The 7,754-nt window shown below is 45.9% G+C and overlaps 1 long non-coding RNA gene across 1 annotated transcript; it reads right to left on the bottom strand.

Annotated features, from left to right (window-relative positions):
- Positions 1–4,473: 4,473 nt before the first annotated feature.
- Positions 4,474–6,677, bottom strand: LOC116411117. Its single transcript, XR_004222870.1, has 3 exons — positions 6,423–6,677; positions 4,905–4,940; positions 4,474–4,562 (listed from the first exon to the last, which is right to left on the bottom strand). It is a non-coding gene; the product is annotated as an uncharacterized LOC116411117 (long non-coding RNA).
- Between the last annotated feature and the right edge of the window lie 1,077 nt (positions 6,678–7,754).

The raw sequence follows: 7,754 nt of genomic DNA, 5'->3' as shown, positions 1-7,754 counted from the left end.
GTTCCCCAACATTATTCCGTGTACCCCAGAGAGTGAATCCCAGCCTGTGCTTTCTAACATTGCTGCAAGCTGTTATACACGGAAAGGAAAAATGTGAGAATATTCTGTAGTATAATGCACTTTTATAGATAAACATTTTTTGTATTTCTTTACAATAATGATGTTATGTAACATAAGGAACAGACTTCCATGTCAGGGGAGCGGCTGCAGGTTATGTACATCGGGGAGATTGGCTGCAAAGGGAAAGGGCCCACTGGTATAACTGGCTACAAGGTGCCACAGACAGTCACTATTTATTGGGCTGGGGGGGCTGTTTGTGCCTCTGGGTACTGGGAATGCCAGGGGGGCTGTAAGGTGCCACAGACAGTCACTATTTATTGGGCTGGGGGGGCTGTTTGTGCCTCTGGGTACTGGGAATTGCCAGGGGGGCTGTAAAGGTGCCACAGACAGTCACTATTTATTGGGCTGGGGGGGGCTGTTTGTGCCTCTGGGTACTGGGAATGCCAGGGGGGCTGTAAGGTGCCACAGACAGTCACTATTTATTGGCTGGGGGGGGCTGTTTTGTGCCTCTGAGTACTGGGAATGCCAGGGGGGCTGTAAGGTGCCACAGACAGTCACTATTTATTGGGCTGGGGGCTGTTTGTGCCTCTGGGTACTGGGAATGCCAGGGGGGCTGTAAGGTGCCACAGACAGTCACTATTTATTGGGCTGGGGGGGCTGTTTGGGCCTCTGGGTACTTTTTTATGACAGGGCCTTTTGGAATGTCCAGACTTGACTGCAGCAAACAAATACAAAATATATAGAAATATATATATATTGCTTAATGGCTTGGGAATGGAACAAATGACATAAGAACCCCTTACTGGGAAACCAATAGTTAATTGGGAACAGGTTGGGACTGGCCCGCCGGCCACTGTGTTAAATCCCGGTAGCCCCAGGCCCTTGGGGCCCTGCTACATGCCCAGGGTGTGCAGCGACATCGGACGGGTTGACAGAAGGGAAAGTCCACCTTGGGGGGCCCCGCTCCTGGGCCGGGGGGGCGGCAGGGTCTTTGTCACCAGTTGGCGTCAGGGTTTGGGCCACTGACATCGCGGGGGCGGGGCTAGGGCATGGGGATCAATCTGGGAGAATTCTGCCCAATTTACCAAACTGGGACACTGGGCAGGCAGTTCTGAATGGAACAGCCCTACTGAAACCGGGCTGTCTGGGTCAGAACCAAACAGGTGGCAACCCTAGTTATTTCCCCTAGGGCATAGGGGATCAGCCAATCACACATCGTCACGTCATAGCCCCACCCACATCATGTCACCAACCCGCCCCACAGGGTTCCCTTGTGCCAATTGTAGTTATTATTACTCAGTAGCACATTGGGATTTGCTTTTGAATAACACTAGTGGGTGAGTTGGTGCGTAGGGGTTTGTGCAATGCACTATTCACTCTATATGACAGTTGCATAGTGTAAATACTATTTGTATGCAGGCCCGGATTTGTGGAAAGGCCACAAAGGCCCGGGCCTAGGGCGGCAGAAGTTTAGGGGCGGCATGCCGCCCCGCCGCAAGAAAATGTTAAAATTTTGCTCCCATACGGAGCAGTCGGGACCTCTCCCCACTGCTCCCTATGGGAGTTTAAAAAAGCGCGTTTGCGCATGCGCACTGGGGGGCGCATTCGTGCATGCGCAGAGGGGGACACCCACAGGGGCGGCCTCGGGGCATTTTATGGGCACTAATGTCACACAGAATGTATGTGCCACACCGAGTCTGTCCGGGGTCTGGGAATAAACCTGGTGGGTCCTGCTGGCCCAGACCTGATCCCCGCCGGGCCCCCCCCATGTGTAGTATGTGCCCCCCAAGGCGGCCCCTCCGATGCCCCCCGGCACTTACCTTTACAGCGCCTGAGGGGGTCCAGGGGGGCCGCATCGCTAGATTCAAAAGTCCTTTCTGCAAAAGCCCAGATTTTGAATGTAAATTTAGGACAGAGCCGGTGCTTTTGGGCCGAGAATGTTCTGGGGAGGGTGTAGGGTGGAAACGTGCCGAGACTGCAGAGCCGCCATTTCCCATTGAAATATAAAGGCTGGGGGGGGGGGGGCTGTTGGAAATCAGGGAAAGCTCAGCATGTCTCCAGCACTGCATGGGGTCAGCTTTTATATGTAAGAATCCCCCTTTATCATTAAGTGACTTCATTCAAAGCGATAAACTCTGTTTGCTGAAATGTATTGCATTTCTGTACTGACACTCCCATAGCGCTTCAGCAGTTCTACCCCCTGCAAATACAGTTTCTTGTATTTATGCCTATACCATACCTCCCAACGTTTGAAAAATGAAGACGGACAATTTTTTGACCACGCCCACCGTTGTGGCCCCGCCCCAATTACCACACCCCATTTATTTATTTATTTTTTAAAAATACTCCTTTTATATAGTTGAAATGGTGGGATCAGACACTAATGTGCTATACCCTCATACTGTACAATATAGCAACTCCTACGTATAAAATACAAATATAGAGAGAAGGCAGTCAGTTATAACTATGTACCAGTTTTGCCCCCCCATTTACAGTGCCCCCAATTGCTCCCATAGGACAGTACCCCCATACACAGTGCCCCTATAGACCCAACCCCCCATACACAGTGCCCCCCAATTTGCCCCCATAGACAATACCCCCATACACAGTACCCCCATACACAGTGCCCCCCATACACAGTGCCCCCCATACACAGTGCCCCCCATACACAGTGCCCCCAATTGCCCCATAGTCAGTACCCCTATAGAAAGTGCCCACATAAACAGTACCCCCAATTGAAAGTTCCCCCAATTGACCCCATAGACAGTGCCCAATTGCCCCATAGACCAGATCTATTATGGAAATGTGGTACATGCGCTATTTAAAACCGGGACAGGTTCCGTGGAAGCGGGCAGTTGGGGGGTATGGCCTACCCCATCCACTTTTGGTGATATGAATGTAAGCCTTCCCCAAAGGCTTTTTAGCATTGTATCATGTAGCCCCGCTCTGTTCCCCCCTCAGCTTTACTTGACATGCAGGGGCGCGTGACTTGTGCGGCAGAGCGCGGCGCGAGGGAGGAGCTAGTGCGGGCGCAGAAGAGCGCACTAACAGCCGCAGGTACCTGAGGGGTCCGGGGTTGGCGGGGGCAGCAGGAGCGGGAATGGGGCAGCTAGAGGGGCTCTGGAGGGACTAGAGTAGAAGCCGAGGGGGGTGAAAAGTGTTGTTATACTGGAGTATATACGGGAGTAAAATGCTATTGCTATTTGTGAGATGGGATTCAGCCTGAGAGACTCACACACACACAGGGATGTTTGTTATTTGTTGTTTTTATTGTTTTGTTGTCTTCTGTCAGCGGGGCCCCTGCTGAGCCTCCCACACCAACCCACACAGCAGGGGCCCCGCTGAGCCTCTCAATTTCTTGGTTCTTCTTTTGTCTTGGTTCTTGTCTCCGCTGAGCCTCTTGATTTTTTTATTTTATTTTCTAATTTCCTAACCTATTTTTTTTTTTTTTCTAATTTCCTAACCAATTTTTTTTTTGTTTTTTCTAATTTCCTAACATATTTTTTTTGGTTTTTTTTTTATAAAAATATTTTTTTCTAATTCCTAACTATTTTTTTTTTCTAATTTCCTAACCTATTTTTTTTTTTGTTTTTTTTTATAAAAATGTTTTTTTTCTAATTTCCTAACCTATTTTTTTTTGTTTTTTCTAATTTCCTAACCTATTTTTTTTTTTTTTTTATAAAAATATTTTTTTTCTAATTTACCTAACCCTATTTTTTTTTTTGTTTTTTTCTAATTTCCTAACCTATTTTTTTTTCTTTTTTTCGTTTTTTTTTTTATAAAAACTATTTTTTTTCTAATTTCCTAACCTATATTTTTTTTGTTTCTAATTCCTAACCTATTTTTTTTTGTTTTTTTATAAAAATATTTTTTTTCTAATTTCCTAACCTATTTTTTTTTGTTGTTTTGTTGTCTTCTGTCAGCGGGGCCTCTCAATTTCTTGGTTCTTCTTTTGTCTTGGTTCTTGTCTCCGCTGAGCCTCTTGATTTTTTTTTTTATTTTTTAACTTCCTAACCTAACCTATATATTTTTTTAATAAAAATATTTATTTTCTAATTTCCTAACCTCTTTTTTTTTGTTTTTTTTTTTGTTTTTATAAAAATATTTTTTTTCTAATTTCCTAACCTATTTTTTTTTGTTTTTTTTTCTATAAAAAATTTTTTTCTAATTTCCTAACCTATTTTTTTTTTTTTTTTTTTGTTTTTTTTTATAAAAATATTTTTTTTCTAATTTCCTAACCTATTTTTGTCGTTTTTTTGTTTTTTTTATAAAAATATTTTTTCTAATTTCCTAACCTTTTTTTTTTTTTTTTTTAACCTAACCTTTTTTTTTTTTTTTTCTAATTTCCTAACCTAACCCTTTTTTTTTTTTTCTCTAATTTCCTAACCTATTTTTTTTTTTTTTGGTATTTTTTTTTTTTTTATTTCCTAACCTAACCTATTAACCTAAACCTAATTAATTATCCTCGTAGGGATAAAAGTTATTGATTCATCCTCAACGACCTAAAAAAAACAAACAAAAAGGACAATATTAGTTTTGGAAAACCTTGGAAATGCGCCGTTTAACATACAGACTGACACAAAGGAACAATGATACAAATGATTTTTATCTGTCGCACTCCCACACTGGGAAAGGCATACGCATCGCTAAGCTCGCCCGTAGAATCCCTCACCCGCCGCGCCTTAATCATCTATTACTGATGATAAACTAATAATAAGCCCCCTCAGTAACTACTGATGCAAATGCCTGCAGCCCCCCCGGAACCGCTCAGTAACCTACACACACCACCCTGATCCAGCAGCTCATTTACTCACAAACATTTATATCTGTTGTTTCCTACTTACGTAGAGGACTGCTTCCCATTTAGGGCATTTTTCAGTCTAAAAAGGAGAAAAAAACCCGTTAGTTCTTTATACAATAAAAGCAAACGGTGCCACCAAGTATGAGGCGGCTGCAACTGTTTACAACGTTTATCTCTACATCTCACTAGATAAATACGAAGGGAAGAGAAAAGAAAGGGTTGGACTGAAATGCCACAGTATGGATTGAAGAATAACAGTTCAGGGACCCAGGGAGGCTTCTGGGATTTATATTAGGGAGGCACCGAATCCTTTTTAAAAGCTTCGGGCGAATACCGAACTGAAGCTGGAAATCCCAATTTCCATAGTGCAATTAAGGTACGGGAAGGGTTAAAGAGACGGCGCACATAGGGCCCTGATGTCACCTAAAATGCGCGAAATTTGATCGGGCACGCTTTTTTGCGTGGAAAAGACGGCAAAAAAAAAGGGCACGATTCACCATAGTCATTATCCGGCGTGCGTTAAGGATCCGGCCACATTACATTACATGCGTTAATTTTCGCGCTAAAAACAATACTAACGCATGATTCACAAACAGGCGCGCAAAATATTGCATTAGGCTATGCGAAAATTAACACCTACTTCAGGCAGGCGATAATTATAGAAAAGTACAGTAAATGAGCTTTTGGCAATAAAATATGGACTTTGCAGTGTTATTTATTGAAGTCTGTGTTTCCCCCAGAGTGACGCAGCCGCCAGTTTGCAGCGAAATGGTCATCTTTAATACAGTAATTTTCCGAAAGTATTGGCGTGTATGGCTAACATGGCGTGCGTTCATTCGCACGACTATTTATATGCGGCTACAAGTGATGAAATGTTTCGCCAGGCATGGATTCGCAGTGAATTTTCGGACGCGCGGCGAATTTTTCCGCTGCAAATTTTGTCATGCGTTTTGCAAAACAATCTGCCAATGGCAAAATGCATGAAAAAATTTGCCACGCAAAAATTCACCGCACGTCCAAAAATTGACACAGGCGTCAAAGAATAATAGTCGGGGGCAACAATTTTTTTGCCCGCACAACATTTTTGCCGTTTCGTGGATCTTTAAAAGATTTGCTAATTTTTCACCAAAGAGAACCAGAACACATTCGCTCATCACTAGTGGCTACTATTTATATACACTATTTATAAGCTACTATTCATATGCGGCGACTATTCACGTGCGTTATTTAGCGCATGTACTGCCAAATACCGCTTGAAAATAGTCATCGCGAGTTAAATAACGCATGCAATATCGCGCGTAAAATAGCGCAAGTATGCTTATAGTGAATCGTGCGAAAATTCGCAAAAATTAAGACGCGATAAAATTTTTATCGCACGCTATAAATAACGCACGTTTTATCGCACTTTAGTGAATCGGCCCCATAGTGCGTATTCTTGGCCATAAAGGATCCTGGGAAGCTCATTCCGGCTCATATACACATTAAACATTGTAGAAGTAGAAAAGAATAAAAGCTGCTAAAAGCTGAGAGTGCAGAGACGGGGGTAAATCTGTTATCTCACCTTCTTGCTGTAGCCGAGACGCGTGCAGAGACCCCGCACGCAGTCAAGGACACAGTCAAGGAAACTGTCGCAGAGTCTTGATGCCATTGTTGCAGACGGTCAAAACTGTTGTTATATGGAAGGAAAGAGAAACACAGCAATTAGTAAGTAAAAACACAGCGAATAATGTGAGAAAAACCCCGGCAGTGATTATTGGGGGTCAGTCTGTGGGGCATTAGGTTCCCCATATATTTATACATATCCCTGTTTGTTTAATGGAAATAAATGCTTAGATATGGGGCAATGCACAGCCCCGCACAGTCCCCCCAGAGACAGCACCCCCAGAGACAGCCCGCACAGCCCCCCAGAGACAGCCCCCCAGAGACAGGCCCCGCAAAGCCCCCCAAAGACAGCCCTGCACAGCCCCCCAGAGACAGCCCGCACAGCCCCCCCAGAGACAGGCTCCGCACAGCCCCTCAAGAAGACAGTTCCGCACAGCCCCCAATAGACAGCTCCGCACAGCCCCCCAAGAGACAGCCCCCCCAGAGAAAAAGCTCCGCACAGCCCCCCAAGAGACAGCTCCGCACAGGCCCCCCCAGAGACAGTCACACACAGCCCGCTCCGCCCCAGAGACAGCCCTGCCCCCGAAGAAAAGCTCCACACAGCCCCCGCCCCCAGAAAAGCTCCAAACAGCCCCGCCCCCAGAGACAGCCTCGCCCAGCCCTCCCACCCAGAGAAGCACCCCGCACAGCCCACCCCTCAGAGACAGCCCCGCACCCCCACAGAGACACCCCCCTCAGAGAGTTGAGAAACTCGCCCTCAGGCGCAGAAGCGCCCCAGTTACCAGGGCGGTAAAAAAGCTCAAATTAATTTAGGCACCCAAATAAACTGATTATGAAATCCTTCCCTAAGGTAAAGTCCCACTGATTTGGCTCCGCCTCTCCCGGCGGGGTTGTTTGTAGCCACGCCTCCATCCCACTAACAGTTACTGCACTGCCGCTAGCGAACCCACTATAAACCACAACTCATGGCAAAATAGTCCGCACTGGGGGGATTTAGCCATAAACTGACTGGGAATGGAACAAATGATATAAGAACCCCTTACTGGGAAACCAATAGTTAATTGGGAACAGGTTGGGACTGGCCCGCCGGCCACTGTGGGAAATCCCGGTAGCCCCGGGCCCTTGGGGCCCTGCTACATGCCCAGGGTGTGCAGCGACATGGGACGGGTGACAGAAGGGAAAGTTCACCTTGGGGGCCCCGCTCCTGGGCCAGGGGGGGCGGCAGGGTCTTTGTCACCAGTTGGCGTCAGGGTTTGGGCCACTGACATCGCGGGGCGGGGCTAGGGCATGG

The sequence above is a fragment of the Xenopus tropicalis genome, chromosome 5, assembly GCF_000004195.4.
Source record: "Xenopus tropicalis strain Nigerian chromosome 5, UCB_Xtro_10.0, whole genome shotgun sequence".
Taxonomy (NCBI): domain Eukaryota; kingdom Metazoa; phylum Chordata; class Amphibia; order Anura; family Pipidae; genus Xenopus; species Xenopus tropicalis.
Note: the sequence above shows the minus strand (reverse complement) of the source record. Positions and strands in the feature narration are given on the sequence as shown.